This window comes from Pelophylax lessonae (genome assembly GCF_965119305.1).
Source record: "Pelophylax lessonae genome assembly, chromosome: 10".
NCBI lineage: Eukaryota > Metazoa > Chordata > Amphibia > Anura > Ranidae > Pelophylax > Pelophylax lessonae.
This window is the reverse complement of record NC_138777.1, coordinates 156,927,751-156,947,195: the sequence shown is the minus strand read 5'-3', so window position 1 is coordinate 156,947,195 and position 19,445 is coordinate 156,927,751.

Here is a 19,445-nt window from a genome sequence, read left to right as displayed (position 1 = left end):
GAAATCCTTGTTCCCTCTGTGGGACTTAGACTTGGATCTGAGTGCACTGGGCCTGGCACCCTTTGCTCCAATGGCTTCATTTCCATTAAAATTCCTAACAGAAAAACTAGTTCTTCTGCCAGCTACTACTTCAGACAGAAAGATGTTGAAGATTGCAATAGTTTTTCTGCAAGGCCCTTTTGTGCCTTTTCTTTCTTTTTTTTTTTTTTTTACCAGAAATAGCAATACTATGTCTATCTCCAAAGTTCAATTTTAAAGTGGTATCCAGTTTCCAGCAAAACTGGAAAGTAGTCCCTCAGGTTGCCTCAAGTAATTTTTGGTTCCTCTGGCCAAAGACAAAATGGGATTTTTAAGGCATTATTTTATCATTTTTATAAATGCGATTTGGAAAATGCGATTTTTTTTTTAATAAAAAATTATATTTATTTTACATAGATCATAGAAAGTTGCTCCATTTGGGCAAGGGGCCCAAAGGTGAGTAGTGAGAGAGTCAGGAGTAGTGACATGTGTGATATTGGTGACTTTTTAGAGTACACTGTTATCCATGCGATTCTGGATTTTACAGAGGGCGTCTAAATCCTACACGTTTCGGCTCTTGCCTTTTTCACGGATTTAACCATATCTGGGAGTATATTAAATAATTTTTAGATATGTATTGTTGAAATAATTACAATTTGTTTGGTGTTTTACTTAAGAAAAGCACTTACAATTGTATTTTTTGTGCAGGTGTACTAAAATCAGGATGTATAGGGTACCTTCATATTATTCTTCTCCTATGCAGCAGCGAGATCCCTAAGGTTGGAGGACATCAGATATAAACAGTTTTAAAAAAAAAAAAGTAATTTCAAGTTCTTTGATGATCCCATAGTGAGACCAAAGGTGGAAAAATCAAAAAACCTTACTTAAGGGGGGCTGCAGGAAGATATTTTTATGGTGATCTCCTCTTGTTCCCTTTAGAGTGCCTTAAAGGCTGAGGATGAGCTCCTGAATCCAATGAAAGTAAAAAAGTTTTTTAAATTTGCAAAATTATAGTGTTCCGGTGTGTGGTCTCCTTTAAGGATAAAGAAAAAGTACCTGGTGGCTAGTGGGTCCAGAGCTGCAATCCGACTAAGGTAGGGTCTGTGTTCCTCCCGGAGGTGCTTCCTCTCCTCTGCCTGGGGAAGAATGGCACTCTCCAGAGATCCCCAGCATCTTTTATAGGGCTGCGCATGCGCAATGCTGCGCATCGCGGTCCTATATATCAGGACGGAAGGGCGTCATGCGGGACTACCACGCATGCACGAACCGGCTGTGCGCGCAGCCGTGGCGAGCCCGGCCACATCCGACTGGTAAAAAAAATGCCGCCGACACGGGAGGAGGAGCCAGGGCTCGGAGGCCGAAGGTGTAGATGGATTAACACTCTTGTTTGGCTGCAAGTGCCCCGCCATTGGCAGGGCTTACCGTGCCGGGTGCTGCACAGGGAGATGAAAATATAACATAGGGGACCGCTGTCACTGATTTTAGGCTGCATTACATTGTACATGTATTCCAGCAGGGTATATATCAGTGATGGCCAACCTTGGCACCCCAGATGTTTTGGAACTACATTTCCCATGATGCTCATGCACCCTGCAGTGTAGCTGAGCATAATGGGAAATATAGTTCCAAAACATCTGGGGTGCCAAGGTTCGCCATCACTGGTATATAGCATTTAACAGCAGTCATATTTTATGTACTAGAGCCAAGATACCAGGCAATATTGATGGGTCTGGGTTTGGTGGGAGCAAAAAAATTTTTTATGGCATTTAAGGTGTTTTTGAAGCAAATCCCCCATAAAGAGAAAAGGGGGGAAGGACATAAAGGACAACGAGGGGGAGGTGGTGTGTGTGTGTGTATATATATATATATGAGAGAAAAATAAAGATTCTTGGTTCGTTTTTTCCATTTGGATGAGACCCCTAGTGGAAAGTGGCTAGTACTGTCCAAACCAGGGTGAGGGCTGCTTAATCGTTTTTTCCAGATACAAAACCTTCCAAGAACGGTCGATAGCTCTCCGCTTCGTTTAGGCCTGGTGGCGAGGTAGCTCTCAGGCATTTTATCCAGCGCATTTCTTTCTGTAGCAAGGTTTTGTTCCAGTCGCATCCCCTCCTAGGTATATGCATTCTGTCCAAGGCCATTAAGTTTACTTTGGGTGTTTTTGATTGATGTTTGTCTCTTACATGTCTACATTTCCATGCTTAGCATGTGTTTTCCAACCTGTTTACAGAATTCTTGCTTAGTCTTTCCTACATAGTAGGTGCCACATTCACACTCCATAAAGTATACAATGCCCCTCGTTTTGCAATTTGCAAAGTGGGTTGGTAGGAACAATTCGCCATTAGGAAGTATTTTTGATGTGCATTTTGTGATGACCTTACCACAGGGGAAGGTGCCCTTTTCCTTACAGGGGTCTTTTTTTGGGCCCTCCTTGTACTCACTGTGTACAAGTGTTTGTTTTAGGGATCCAGCTTTCCTGAAGGTGATTTGTGGTTGTATTGGGATTAGATGTTTTATAGAGGGGTCTTCAGGCAGGATGGTCCAGTTTTTATTTTGTATTTCTCTGATCTGTCCATGTTGATTGGTGTATCTTATGATCAATCTATTTTAGTAGTTTCTGTGGGTTCACTTCTCTTTGGTTTTTTGAAAAGTATTTCTTGTCTTTCTCTTTAGTTAGCTCTGTTAAATGCTTTTCTCAAGCATGTTTTGGTATATCCTCTGATAATTAGGCGTTTTCTGAGAGCATCAGACTCATTTTTAAAGTCCTCCCTGTTAATGCAGTTGCGTTTTAGTCGCAGGTACTGACTGTATGGGATTGATTTTTTTCAGGACCTCTGGATGGAAGCTTTCGGCATGAAGTATAGTATTGCCTGCGGTTTCTTCTCTAAAAAGAGTCGTGTTTAGATTATTGTCTTCGTCCTTATATACCCACGTGTCAAGAAAACTGATCTTTTCTTTGCTGTACTGCATTGTAAAGAACATGTTCAAGTTGTAATTAATTTTATTGAGACATTTTTTGATGATTTCTTCCAGACTATTCCATAGTATGAAGATGTCATCTTTATATCTTTGCCACAGTGCTATGTGGCTAGAGTATATAGTGTTGTCTTCATCTGATAAAAACTCCTCTTCCCATTTTCCCAAATATATGTTGGCATATGACGGGGCACAACTTGTGCCCATCGCTACACCGCATGTCTGTAGGAAGTATGTACCGTCAAAAGAAAAATAATTATGGTACAGAATGAATTCCAACATTTGGATAATAAAATTATTAAATTTGTTATCGTAGCAGCTCTGTTGGCTTAATGATAAAAATGTATTGGCGTTAGTCGTCAAAAAATACCTGCGCAATTGGCAAAAAAATGTGTAAAATTGTAAATCCTATCTAAATAAATATATAGAATGAAACCCTAAAGTGCAATATATTGGTGTGAACCATATAAAACAGCTGCAGCTGAATCGTAAAAAACGTAGAGTGGTATAAATACACCTAAGAGGTGTACAGAGCCGCGCTCATCTAAAGTGCACAGTGTAATAATAAAAAATGTTCAAACATTGTGATTCATTAACAAATATGGGTATAAACATAAATATCAATGTAAATATAAAGTGCATCAACAATTAGTGAAAGTGCATAAGCAAATATAAAGTGCATCAGCAATGGGTGGATGAATCATTGGAAAAGTCCCATACACCAACAGGGTTTGGTACAGTCTCTAAAGGATGATTCTTCCACAGGTAATCAAATTTTCATCCCCTTCACCACATGGACACCCAATGTGTGGAAATGCTTACCAGAAAGCACCGACCCCTTAGTTATAGGGGGTCAATGCAAGCAGAATATTAGTCCAGAGTAAATCTGAGCCCTCCTGAAGGATCCACCTTACAATCGCCAGTGTACAGATATGCTCCACACTCCTTAGCCAGCCCCATGCTCCGCAGCGGTATGAAATAAAGGAATGGCAAAAATAGTGAAGTACGCTCATATAATTTATTGAAGGTAAGGTAGATACACTTACATTTAAGCAGATGAAAATGGGCATTTCAGTCAAATAATGTCCGGGGGTGATACAGACGAGTATAGCTTCCGCATCTCAAAGCATCTCATCCGAACCCGGAAATGGCATAGCAGTGTGATTGCGCTCCAAGAGTCCCGACCGGTTTCGTCAGCACGCAGGCCGTCGTTGTCAAGGGTCATATGGTCGCAATCACTCTATTGGACTTCTAAATATACATTCCAACCCCTTCCTTCAACCAATCATCCCGAGCCAGTTCAGTTGTGTACGCCCACCGGAAGCGGAACATCAATAAATATCCGGCTCGATCACGCAAACCCGGAAGAATGGCAAAACCCCTTAGCCTTGGATCTTACTTCCGCCCTTACTATAATAACCGGATTATACAGTAGCGACAAACAAAGTGTCAGCAACATTGTTAACTCTTATATTCCGGGTACATGGGCAACCAATAAATCAATAAATCTTAACGGTTAGTCTAACAGCTAAGAAAAATTCTTTATAAAAAATTAGAATTATATACTGGCAAGAGTGTGGGCGATTGGTGTCAGAGGGAATTTACACAACCAAAATACAATGCATAAGGCGTAATATTTACATTACATTTACATTGATATTTATGTTTGTACCCATATTTGTTAATGGATCACAATGTTTGATCATTTTCTGTTGGCTTAATGCCTGTCTGACAGCAAGAATACCCTTTTCGTGTGGTATATTATTGTAAAGGGGTTCTACATCGACTGTAATCAGGAAAGTATCTGGTGAAACCGTTATTTCATGGAGTGTTTGGAGAAAATGTATCGTGTCTTTGGTGTAGGATGCTAGTTTCGTAACGTGTGGTCTCAGGTGTGCATTGATCACTTGGCTCATATTTTTGGAAATGTGCATCTTTGTGTATCTTTGGTAGCGAATAGAAGGTTGGAGTTCTTGGATGTTTTGTGCGTATGAATTCCAAGAGAGTTTGGGATATTGCTCCCTCCTTTAGTGCTCTGTCCACTAACCTATAGAATTCCTCGTTATAGGATTTGATCATGACGGGTGAGATTTTTCTATAGCATTTGCAATTGTCAAGGATTTTCATGCACATGTCTTTGTACATTTTATTGTCCATAAGGACAATATTTCCCCCTTTGTCCGCCGGTTTAATTGTGATGTTATCCAAGCTTTTCAGATTTTTGAGTGCCTGTCTCTGTTGTTTGGTGAGATTATCCGTGATCTTGCTTTCTTGTAGTTCTTCAATGTCTTTTGTTGTCTGTCTGACAAACAGAGCAATAGCAGGATATAGATTTAGTGGTGGGAATTTTTGTGATTTCTTTTTAAATTTTGGGATGTCGGGGTCTTCTCCTTCCTCCTTACTGTTGTCATCTTCAGATATATAGTCATACATTTTCCAGAGCCTCAGATAGTCCTAGGCGGTTCGGTACCAGTTGTCCCATGGTTTCAAAGAAGGCATCTATGGAGTTTAGAACAGGGTTCTTTTGTTCCAATAGGCTATGGGCCCAAGCTTGAGGTTCATCGGATAGCAAGGAGATAACGAACCCTACTTTCACAATCTCTGTGGAAAAAGGTTCTCGGCTGAAGAGCCAAATACAACAGGCAGGTATTCTTGAAGGCCCTGAACTTCTTCCGGTCACCAAAGAATCATTCAGGCGTTGGCACCCATGGTTCAGGAGGAGGGATCACCACTGTATGTGAAGAGGTGGTGTGTTCCTGCGTTTATGAAGCAGATGCAGCAACGGTAGATGGTGGACTGGGATCCACAGGAACAGGAGCAGGAGATGCTGTCAGGTGCTGCAGACAACCTTCCAACTGAAAGTACCCTTCCTGTAATCACTGTACTGCTTGGGTAAGGGCAGTGACCTGCTGGCACAGAGCCTCAAGCAGGGAAGTGCCTCTGTCGGCCTCTGAACTGGCTGGATTGTACTGTAACGTACCTGATCCGAGGCCAATATGCTGAGTGGGCTCCCCTTGCGGCTAAGTGTGGCACACCCCTGAAGGTGGTACAGGAGGTGTAATGCCAAAAGTAGCATAGGTTGCCAGCAGGGTACTGGAAAGCGGAACCGGTGGACGCCTGGAGGGTGCTGGAGAAGGCAGGACACACAGTAAGGCAGATGTCTCATGAGAGCTGCAGAGGAACTTGGCAACCTTGTGCACAACTGGAGGCAGAGAAACTCCAGGCTGAGGGTCAAACACGGGTGGTCAGTCCAAGGATAAGGCAGGAGGAAATGGCAGGCAAAGTCCGTAATGTAAGCCGGGGGTCATACACGGGAAGACTGACAGGTAGTAAAGAGGAGTCCTTGAGGCAAGCCAGGGTCATACAGGGGTGATCAACAGGAGCAAGGTTGGTGAAGCAAGCCAGAGGGTCAACACCAGGAGGAGGAGATCAAACTCAGAAGCAAGCCGGGTGACAACAGGGAAATCCAAAGGAAGAATACAGGAGCTCAGAAACACGGGAAAACTGACAACAATCCAGCAAATTAATGAATCCTACAGCAGTCTTTTATAGGCCACCAAGTTGCTGCATCTGTCACGCATTGCATGCGCCGTTGCGTACTCGTGTTCGCCGTTCCCACGCCAGGGCGTACAGAGATGCGCCGGATGCGCGCATTTGCACTAGTGGCAACATTGCCAGTTCTCCTACGGACATTTCCCTGACACTTCAGTTCCTTACACATGGTCCAGTTACTAATTGTGTACTTGGTCAAAGAAGAAAGTGGACAAGAGTCATCCACTGTTGGATTTCCAGGGTGATTATATTGGCATGCAGGAAGTAGGCCTTTCTGCTCTGAAACAGTTGCAGGCTTATTTGACTAGAGGGGCGGTAGCCTTTGGAGCAGTTATGCCAGGATTGCTTGGAAGATCTATGTAAGACGGCTAGCTTGAAGTTCTTGTGGGGCCTTCATTCAACCTTACAAACTAGATGTGCAATCAGCAAGTTTGGGACAAGAGGGATCAATTATTTTTGGCTTTAACAGCTTTTCTTTGAGTGTATTTTTCATGTGTTTCTCCTGCCCTATATTCAGCTAGGGTAAATTCCGTTGTGTGCTGACGTGAGGTGGGCCAGGAAAACTGAAAATTGTTATCATATTACCGTAATTTTCCTTTCCTGACCTATCCTCACGTCAGCACAGGACTCCCTCCCTAGTGGCCTGTCGCAGGCTAGATTATCGAACACTTCAGTTGGGGGAGGAGCTATCTTTTTTTATCTAGCTAGGAAGAGGTGGTCATGTGGGCTGTTGTGTGCATGTTGTGTGCTGACGTGAGGATAGGCCAGTGTGCTGCCACACAGCTTTAACTGTCTAGCAGTTGTTATTACATGTTATGTTATGCTATGTTATTGGTATCATCCTAGCACCCCTGCTGTTTCTGGCTAGTTGGCTGCTCCCATCCTTCATTTCCTGCTGTAACTCCCATTTTGTTTAGTTGTTATGAGGAGACTGCAGAGTGTGGAAGCTGTGTAACTTCATTGGAAATTTACCTATGGAAAAGTCTCTATGTTTATGCCTTTGCTAACTTGAAGCATAAAGAAGCATTGGAGAACACCTCTGTAGTCTTTATTCATTGAGTAAGCTATCTGTTAAAGTCATCATTCAACCTGCTGCACACACTTTCAGACTGGGTCTACAAGAAGGCCACAGGTACAATCGATGCTGAGACAGAACAGCCAGGAAAGGAAAATTACAGTAAGTATAATAACAATTTTCTGTTTTGTGAGCTCAATGCTGGCAAGTAGGGATGAGCTTCCAGTTCGAGTCGAAGCTAAGTTCGACTCGAAACATTTTCGCTCACTCGCTCGTCGAATGACGAACAAATGTGCTTCTTCGCGGGAAATTTGAGCGCCCGCATCCATAATGCACTGCGCGCATGCGGCGTGTGCAGCGCATTATGTGATTGGCCAAAGCATGCACCCTGACCTCCATGCTTTGGCCAATCAAATCATCTCTGCCATGATTGGACAAAGGCAGGCTGCCTTTAGCCAATCATGGCTCAGGGGCTAAGTACATGCCCCACACTATGTAAAGGCTGCTCGCACAGCAGTCACGTGTAGTGTGATTGATACAGGGAGAGAGAGTCATTTGCAATTTATCAGACAGTGCAGTGTAATCTAATTGGAGACATTGTATCAGAATAGAGGTACTCACTGAGGCCGAGATGCCGAGAGCGGTTCGCTGTTGCGACAAAGTGCACTCCGCCCCTCTGGAGGGGATACAGAGGGTGGAAGACACAAAGAGGCACAAGCTACCAGCAGGCAGGTAGAGCTTGTGTGGAGGTAACTACAATGAGGGGGGGCGAAGTGGGACTTTAACGTTGCAAAATGATGGAGAAAAATCTGAATTCTCAAAAATTGTACATTTTATTACACATAGAAGGTGAGGACAAGACAATACATCAATATAAAATGATAAAATCAAGAAAATGCACTCGAAAATATCAACTCTACATGTTTTGCCATCTTCATAATAGCTTCTTCAGGAGTTTTCATAGATATTTCTTGAGAGTGAACATTTCTAGATAACAGAAGGAAAAACATAAAAGACATGGCATGTTTATGTACATAGGGCATATCTCAATGGTCCTAAAATTGGATGCCCAAATGATTTGCATATTTGAAAAACAGTAATACAAGGAAAAAGTACCTTAAAATAACCTGAACCCTTTCTTATGCTGGAGGTGGAGGCAACACAAGTGACGCCACCAAAGCGAGCACAGAGGGGGAGGGGAACCGAGACATCCAACCTCTTAAAGTTGACCCATAGAGAGGGTGACAGCCAAGCTAGGAATAATGGGTAGGAATAGTAAGAGACCAAAGCATGGAGATGCAATTCAACCAAAGATTGCTATATATCCAATTATGTGAGACTAAATATCTGGTTGAAGGATTGCTAATATATTCACCTGATTATGATGAATGTGCACTTAATTCACTGAGTACCCCAATATCAAAACAAGGGGCAGGGAGGGAAAATAGTGTTCCCTTGATATCCCCAAATGGGAGGTATCCCTTAAAGAAAAAATGAAGTTTGTTGATTAAATAGCAATGACAAACGCAATATAAGTCTGTCAAAGTTAAGGGTATACATACTTACCCTAAGTTAGCAAACTGGGCACATAAATTGTCATGCAGTATTCATAAGTACACCGCCATTGTAATTGAACAGATTTTCCAAAAGTGCGCTCAAATTAAGGAGACTGCACGGGAGGAAAGAGAAAAGAGAGGCACAGAAGGGCATGGTCAGCATCTAATATATCAAAAATATGGAAAGAAGTAAGGTTCGAAAGATTTCATTTACCGCAAGTGGTCTCGAAGTTCATATGTCGTTCCCCGGTGGTCTAGTGTAATACTGACCGTGCTGCGCCGGCATTTATACACCCTCTCCACTCCCTCGGCGTCTGACGTCACCGAGGGAGTGAGAGCGAGGTACGCCCAGTGGTCCAATGGAGACCGAAGAGGAAGTGCGTCATTAAGACGCGACCGCATCACATGGTTCCGCCGGAACCGGAAGGTCAGGGATAACAACATCTGGTCCGGACATAATGTATGCAGAGGAGGTAACGGATCACAGTAGACAATCCGAAATGGATCCTAAATAGAACTGACAGTATTATAGGGAGGCAGGATTTAAACAAATACCCACAATGCCTATATAATGGGGAAAATCTGAGGACACAATAGGTCACAATGAAAAAGATTGACCCAATTGATGAATAAATCGATATTGTGATAAAAATGAGAACTAGAGAAAAATAAGTTTTGAGAGGCTCCATTAAAGAACACCTGGGAGTTTGAAAGCGGTGCTGCTACTAACCAGGCTGGACCAATTTACCTGGAAAATAAATGTAGGGCACCGCGGGTGCCCATATGGGCAACAAGAACAAAGGCTGGAAACTAGGCTCGGATCCAATGTCCCCCAATATGCTCACCTGAGGGTCTGCCACTCCTAGTCACATCCACCTGACGGCAAGGGTCAGGAATAATACCCAATGGACAAACCACAAAATATCTTGTTCTTTACTTTACTTTACTTTACATTCTTGTACTAGTGATCTCATCAAAGCCATTGATGGCATCCAAGTCCCTGAGGAGGCATGGCTGGTGGGTATTGATGTGGAGGCCCTCTACAACTCCATCCCACATCATTGTGGGGTTAGAGTTGTGGAGGGCTTTCTAACAGAGAGAGGAGGTTCTTCAGTGGAATATAATGCCTTTGTCATCTCACTCCTTAGATTTATTCTGTCCAATAATGTCTTTCTGTTTAATGGTTCCCATTACCTCCAGGTGCAGGGGGTGGCTATGGGGACCAAGTGTGCCCCCTCTTATGACAACCTGCACCTGGGGGGATGGGAGCGTGATCTTTTCTCCAGGGATGACCTGGAGTCTTTTTTTATCTTGTATACTCCTATGGAGAAGATTTATTGATGACATTTTTATGATTTGGACAGGCTCTCTAAACATGTTGTTGAGATTTTTTGAGGTGTTGAAAGTCAATGACTTCAATCTCAAATTCACCTTGGTGTAGGAAGGAGGGGTTTGGGTTCCTGGAGAACTGGGCTGACTTCTCAGTCGGCTACCGGCTCTTTAGTAAGGATGGGCTGCACCTTAATGGGGACGGTACAGCTCTTTTGGGGAGAAAGATGGCCACCGAGTTGGAGGGGCTTTTAAACTAGGAGACGGGGGGGAGGGCTCAGAAGTAGAATCAGTCAGGAGGGAGCAGAGGACTGAAGGCAGTTGTAGGGTCAACAGCGACAGTAGGTCAACAACATCAATTGGCGGGTCTGTGCGGGAGAACAGCAGACCAAACAGAAATAAACAAAACCGCCAATCACGTTTAACTTCCGTAAAACTAAGAGGGGTATATGCTAATGCCAGGAGCCTAGCTAATAAGATGGATGAGTTGGAAATGTTAGTACATGAGGAAGACATAGACCTTGTGGGAATAGCGGAGACTTGGTTCGACCCCTCACATGACTGGCTGGCCAATATCCAAGGGTATTCGGTGTACCGGAAGGACAGGGTTGGTAAAAGAGGGGGAGGGGTATGTCTCTATGTCAAGAACAATATAAAGGTGCTAGAAAGGAGTGACATTACGGATGGGATGAGCATGGATTTAGAATCTGTGTGGGTTGAACTCGATAGGGAAGAAGATAAGGGAAAAGTAGTTGTGGGGGTTTGCTATAGGCCACCTAACCAAGGGGAGGAGGTAGAGCTGGAATTTTTAGCACTAATAGGTAAAGCGGCAAAACTAGGATCAGTCATCATATTGGGGGACTTCAATTATCCCGACATTGACTGGGAAGAGGGGACTGCACACTCGCATAAGGCCCGGCTATTCACGGAAACCTTACAGGATAACTACATGTCGCAGTTGGTGGATTCCCCTACTAGAGAGAATGCTATCCTGGATCTATTGATCACTAATGACCCAGACATAATCTCGGAGGTAGGAGTCCAGGACAACCTGGGCTCTAGCGATCACAGGATGATCACATTTAGTATAAATAACAATATAAAAAGGCAAGTGGGGAACATAAGAACCCTAAACTTCAGAAGGGCAGACTTTCCAAAATTGTACTCATTGATGGAAAGGGTAAACTGGGACCAAACCCTGGGATCACTGACCACAGAGGAAAAATGGGAATGCTTTAGAACAATATTAAGCAAAGGCATCTTGCAGTGCATTCCTATGGGGAATAAATTTAGAAGAGACAAAGCCAAACCTGGCTGGCTAAACCGTAGCGTTAAAAAACTTATTAGGGGAAAAAAATTGGCCTTCAAGAAATATAAATCAGAGGGCACAGTATCGGCCTTCCAGCAATACAAGGAGGAAAATAAGAAGTGTAAACACGAAATCAAGATGGCTAAAATCAACTTTGAGAGACAAATAGCGGAGGATAGTAAAAAAAACCCAAAGAAATTCTTTAAATATATCAACAGCAAAAAAACTAGGGCAGTGCATATTGCACACATAATTAACGATGATGGGAGGATGGTTACAGAGGACACTGAAAAAGCAACCGTGCTGAATTCTTTTTTCTCGTCAGTTTTTACGCAGGAAAAGGAAGGGTACACTGACCATGACTGTATGGTTAGTAGTAATACACAGGACTTGCCACTATGGCTAACAGAGGGGGAAATCAGGGAAAGACTGGATAAACTTAACACAAACAAATCACCAGGCCCGGATGGCGTACATCCGAGAGTGCTCAAGGAACTCAGTATGGTTATATCTAGACCACTGTTCCTGATCTTTGCTGACAGTATTAGGACAGGAGATGTACCAGGGGATTGGAGGAAGGCTAACGTGATTCCGATATTCAAAAAGGGCCAGAGACATATCCCGGGAAATTATAGGCCTGTCAGTCTGACATCAATAATATGTAAACTTTTGGAGGGGATGATAAGGGACTATATCGTAGAGTATGCTAAAGACAACAACATCATCAGTAGTAACCAGCACGGGTTTACAAATGGGCGTTCTTGTCAAACCAATCTCTTAGCATTCTACGAGGAAGTGAGCTGTGAGCTAGATAGGGGGAGACCAGTGGATGTGGTGTACTTGGATTTCGCTAAGGCGTTTGATACAGTTCCCCACAAGCGCTTAATTTATAAAATAAGGTCTGCAGGTATCGACAGCAGGGTTTGCTCTTGGATACGGAATTGGCTAAAAGGCCGTGTCCAAAGGGTAGTAATAAACAGCGCATACTCAGACTGGTCTGAGGTAGTAAGCGGGGTGCCCCAGGGCTCAGTCCTGGGACCAACCTTGTTCAATTTATTCATAAACAGCATTGAGGAAGGGATCAGTAGTTCGTTATCAGTTTTTGCAGATGACACAAAATTGGCCAGGGCAATAACTGCACAGCATGAAGCAGATATCCTACAGAATGACCTGGACAAAATTACGGAGTGGGCAACGACATGGCAAATGAGGTTTAATGTGGAGAAGTGTAAGGTTTTGCACTTGGGGACCAAAAACATAAAAACACAATACACGTTAGGAGGGGAACCCTTGGGGGAATCAAAAATGGAGAAAGATTTGGGAGTCTTAGTTGATGATAGATTAGGCAACAGCATGCAATGCCAAGCGGCAGCTTCCAAAGCCAACAGAATATTAGCATGCATAAAGAAAGGGATGTATTCCAGAGATAAGACTATAATCCTTCCACTTTATAAAACTCTGGTCCGACCGCATCTGGAGTATTCTGTCCAGTTCTGGTCGCCAGTCCTCAGGAGGGATGTGTTGGAGCTGGAGAAAGTCCAGAGAAGGGCAACTAAACTGATTAGGGGGTTGGAGGACCTTACCTATGAAGAGCGGCTGCAATCGCTCGATTTATTTTCCCTGGAGAAAAGACGTCTGAGAGGGGACATGATAGCAATTTATAAATATCTTAATGGGGATCTCAGCTTAGAAGAAAAGCTGTTCATTCGAAGGAATTGCATGAGGACTCGAGGACATACAATGCGATTAGAGGAGAAGCGTTTTAACCTCAGGCAACGTGGGGGGTTCTTTACTGTTAGGGCTACAAGATTGTGGAATTGTCTACCACAAGAGGTGGTTTCTGCGGGTAGTATGGTGACTTTCAAAAGACTCTTAGACTTACATCTCAAGGATCAGGAGATTGAGGGCTATGTTAGATGATTACAGTCACACACACCTACACAGGTTGAACTGGATGGACTATTGTCTTTATTCAACCTCGCCTACTATGTAACTATGTAACTATGTAACCTATACTTATAGCCAAAAGTCCTTGGACTTCTTGGATATTTCCATTTATGTAGATGAAGATGGCATTTTGGGTTCCACCCTCTTTCGTAAAACCACTGCAGGCAATACTATACTGAGGGCAGATAGCTCCCACCCCCAACCTCTGGTATTTAGTATACCAGGGAGAGGGTGTATAAATGCCGGCGCAGCACGGTCAGTATTACACTAGACCACCGGGGAACGACATATGAACTTCGAGACCACTTGCGGTAAATGAAATCTTTCGAACCTTACTTCTTTCCATATTTTTGATATATTAGATGCTGACCATGCCCTTCTGTGCCTCTCTTTTCTCTTTCCTCCCGTGCAGTCTCCTTCATTTGAGCGCACTTTTGGAAAATCTGTTCAATTACAATGGCGGTGTACTTATGAATACTGCATGACAATTTATGTGCCCAGTTTGCTAACTTAGGGTAAGTATGTATACCCTTAAACTTGACAGACTTATATTGCGTTTGTCATTGCTATTTAATCAACAAACTTCATTTTTTCTTTAAGGGATACCTCCCATTTGGGGATATCAAGGGAACACTATTTTCCCTCCCTGCCCCTTGTTTTGATATTGGGGTACTCAGTGAATTAAGTGCACATTCATCATAATCAGGTGAATATATTAGCAATCCTTCAACCAGATATTTAGTCTCACATAATTGGATATATAGCAATCTTTGGTTGAATTGCATCTCCATGCTTTGGTCTCTTACTATTCCTACCCATTATTCCTAGCTTGGCTGTCACCCTCTCTATGGGTCAACTTTAAGAGGTTGGATGTCTCGGTTCCCCTCCCCCTCTGTGCTCGCTTTGGTGGCATCACTTGTGTTGCCTCCACCTCAGGCATAAGAAAGGGTTCAGGTTATTTTAAGGTACTTTTTCCTTGTATTACTGTTTTTCAAATATGCAAATCATTTGGGCATCCAATTTTAGGACCATTGAGATATGCCCTATGTACATAAACATGCCATGTCTTTTATGTTTTTCCTTCTGTTATCTAGAAATGTTCACTCTCGAGAAATATCTATGAAAACTCCTGAAGAAGCTATTATGAAGATGGCGAAACATGTAGAGTTGATATTTTCGAGTGCATTTTCTTGATTTTATCATTTTATATTGATGTATTGTCTTGTCCTCACCTTCTATGTGTAATAAAATGTACAATTTTTGAGAATTCACATTTTTCTCCATCATTTTGCACCGTTAAAGTCCTACTTCACCCCCCCTCATTGTAGTTACTTTAATTAAAGGGATGTGGTGCTTCCTACTTCATTTCTAGCAATATTTCTTTAAAATTTACGATTAGGGATTACATTTCCCACTACCCCTGTATTGCTGGAGAAAAATGTGTATTCATTGTGTTAATTAAGCTTAGCTTGTTCTTGTTATATATACATTTTTGTTTTATTCTATGAGGTATCTTTACTTGTAGATATTCCCTAGCTACGTTTTAGTGGTATTGTGACTTAGAAACCTCTCCCCCAGTGGCCCCGGTCCTTGTAACCATGGATGGCTACTGTGGGAAAGATTTTGATGGATTAATGGACAAGTTCCACCAGGCTGAAAGTTCATCAGTTGGAGGAATTACCCTTGACCACTTCTTTTCGAGATTGCGTAGATTATTGGAAAAAAAATCCAAGATATTTTGAAATAAAAAATATTTTTTGAAGTATATTGATGAAAAACTGGTCCCTTGGGGACTAAGAATTCAGATTTTTCCCTTAATTAAAACAGTTAATGCGGAACTAAAAAATGAATGGGAATTAAATCTACATTCCTGCTCTCTAAAAATGATGAATTTATTATGTTCACAATATACCAAAGATTTGGAAATTGTGAACAATGATATTAAACAACTTTATTTGGACAGTGCAGCACTATTAAATGATCCCTCCTTCTCTCAGAGAGACATTAAAATGCAAAAACAATTAGAAATTCTTGTAGGCAATCTGATCAAGACAAAAGAAAAGAAATTTGCCAGAGATAGGCAAGCATATCAACAAGATGAAGCTTATCGCTGGACTAGAGAAAGAAATAATAAACGCATAACAAAAAATTTACATACAAATTCCCATTCTAGTTCCTTTCATTCACAAATGAACACTAATGATGTTAGTGATTCGGACTTATCATCCCAATCATCCACATCATCTTCCCACACTAAATCCCAGCGTCACACAAAAATAAATGGTCCCTATAAGCGTAAAATAGAAAACAAAAAAGATTCTAACACTTCCTCTAAACGCACCCCACTGTTCCCTCCTGAACATCACCAATCTCCTTCCCAATTGTCACAAAATCTTGATGAGTTAGCCATTAAAAATTCAGTAGCTACCCCAAGTCTTAATGCTACACATTCTCTTAAGATGAGTCACAGCACAGTGGTGAATAATGAAATTTGCACAGCACCTATTTTTCAGCCCACAAAAAATCAAACTAGTTAGCAACTACCTTCTGAGCTTCAGATTTCAGATTCTGATGCCTTGAAGGTTATTAACCTATCTAGTAAAAAACTTGATGAAACCCAAATATATGTTCTATCTCTTGGTCTGACCTATTGTCCTACTCAAAAAATTTATATCTTCGAGCTAATTAAGGACGTTCACCTGTTCGCTCGTAGATTGATGTTTAAAGTAAATTATGACAAAGATAATCAGTCTTCAACAGGTCAACTGATCAAATCTAACTGCTTATAACCTATCTAACCTCCTATCTAAGTGGATGCCCTATCGGGAGAAACGCGTCAGTGAGGAGGCGCCGCGTCATCACATCTAGACCAGGCAGCGGTCCGCACTGCAGGCGGACCCCGCCATACAGCTCCTCCGTGAGGGAACTCGCTATTATTGTCTTCACAACTGTAAGTGCAACCATTTGTTTTAATAAAAATCTACTGTTGGTAATGCACTATTGCGGTCCCCTCTGTTGTGTCCCCTATTATTGAGGTCAACCAGACTAAGGAGTTACAGCAGCCAATCAGAGTCTAGCCACCTTTGGCAGGATCTTCTTTCGTCAGGCTTTCTGACTGGGTCTGTTCCTCTTGGACACAAGCAACTACATCAGCCAGCCTAGAGTCCAGTAACCCCCGGCAGGACCACTCATCACTATTGAACCAGGCTTCTTGTTTGGCTTTTGTCCGGTAAGAGTCTAGGGAGCACGAGTGTGTCAGAGTGCCTTCTGTATTTCTGGGAACATTTCTATCTGGCTGCATGACCTTTGGAGCGGTCGTATTCATATATGCCCTTAACGTTTAACTTCTGGTAAGTGGCCAAGCTGGTGGTGGGACTTTGCACCTTCCAATCACAGTTCACCTTTCCCCAAGCTGGAAGTTTATGTCACCATTTTTTGCACTTTATTTATGGACTTATAACATGGACGTTTATTGCACATTGGTGTATCACTAGTCACCTTCTGGACATTTTTTGTTTTACATGAATTGCATACGTTTCCATTTTTTTGCATTATTATTGCATTTTTGGTTTATTTGTTTGCATCATTTTGTATGTTGCACATATGCGCACCTGATTTCTTTACCTATTCTACAACATACACTCTAAGGTAGCAGCACACCCTATATTGAATCAGCGCACTTTCCTACCCACCACAATCAGTCTTCAACAGGTCAACTGATCAAATCTAACTGCTTGCCTGCACAAAACCAGGAATTTTCTCTGGCCGAAATGCAGGCACTCAGTGATTTGATGGAGCTCTGGGAAGAAGGAGACTCATCAGGTTGGCCCTTCTCTGATGACTTAATTGATCAGACGGCCACTCCAGAAAATCGTGAAGTGGAGGCCATTTTTCCTCCTCCATCGTCTTACAAATCCAAATCCCAATTTTTTCCTTTACTGCAATCTAACCCTAACATTTGGGCCTTTACCCAACAAGTGATTAGGGAAATTCAGAAAACCAAGTGGAAAGATGTAAATTCCTCTAACCTAAATGATAGTCAGATTAGAGCTATTCAATCACTTCAAAACGACCCCTCCCTCACAATAAAACCTTCAGATAAGGGCGGAAATGTCGTTGTAATGGACACATTAGGGTATGAAGCTATGGTTTTGGACATTTTGAATAATAAAGATTGGTATAGAAAAATTTCTGAAAGTTTCTTAGCAAGAATAATCATCAAATATCATCAACTTATTTTTGAAGCCTATTCTAGAGCCTTGATAGACAAAAAAACTTGGGAATTTTTGAATATGTATGCCCTACCTAAGGTTCACAAAAACCTTAAAAAACCTCCAGGTAGACCTATAGTCTCTGGCAATGGCTGCCTAACGGAACGAGCCAGTCAACTAGTGGATGATTATTTACGTCCCCATGTACTGGCTTTACCCTCCTACATTAGGGACACTAGTGATCTCATCAAAGCCATTGATGGCATCCAAGTCCCTGAGGAGGCATGGCTGGTGGGTATTGATGTGGAGGCCCTCTACAACTCCATCCCACATCATTGTGGGGTTAGAGTTGTGGAGGGCTATCAGAGAGAGGAGGTTCTTCAGTGGAATATAATGCCTTTGTCATCTCACTCCTTAGATTTATTCTGTCCAATAATGTCTTTCTGTTTAATGGTTCCCATTACCTCCAGGTGCAGGGGGTGGCTATGGGGACCAAGTGTGCCCCCTCTTATGCCAACTTGCACCTGGGGGGATGGGATCGTGATCTTTTCTCCAGGGATGATCTGGAGTCTTTTTTATCTTGTATACTCCTATGGAGAAGATTTATTGATGACATTTTTATGATTTGGACAGGCTCTCTAAACATGTTGTTGAGATTTTTTGAGGTGTTGAAAGTCAATGACTTCAATCTCAAATTCACCTATACATATAGCCAAAAGTCCTTGGACTTCTTGGATATTTCCATTTATGTAGATGAAGATGGCATTTTGGGTTCCACCCTCTTTCGTAAAACCACTGCAGGCAATACTATACTGAGGGCAGATAGCTCCCACCCCCAACCTCTGGTATTTAGTATACCATATAGCCAGTACCTAAGATTACGGCGTAATTGCACGAAATCTGAAGATTTCGAGAGAGAAGCCAAAAATTTACAGAAGAGACTTCTAGGTAGAGGTTACAGTAGGGCGTGTTTGAAAAAATCTTATCATAGAGCAAAAAAATGGAACAGGACTGATTTGATTTTTGGCAAAAAGAAAAAGAATAAAACCAACACTAATGGGGTACGCTTAATTACACGATACTCTGGTCAACATGACCAAGTACGGTCAATTCTCAAGAAGTTTTGGTATCTCTTAGAGGCAGATGAAAAGGTATCTAGATTTATTGATGCCCGCCCCCAGATAACTTTTAAAAGGTCTCGCTCGTTAAGGGATCAATTGGTTCATAGTCATTATGCTCTTTCAATCAAATGTAAAAAAACACCTACAGGCACATATTCCTGCAGAAAATGCAACTTCTGCAAATATCTGCCTAATTTGAGTGAAATTATCCTTCCTAATGGAAAATTATATAGACCGAATTTTTATGCAAACTGTCAAACAGTAGGAATTGTCTATATAATGCATTGCAGTTGTAAAGCCTTCTATATAGGCAAAACAAAAAGGCCCTTTTTCAATCGAATTCGTGACCATGTTAAACTTGTCAAGAACAAAAAGTTCGAAAGTCCCATTAGTCGACATATGGGTTTATACCAT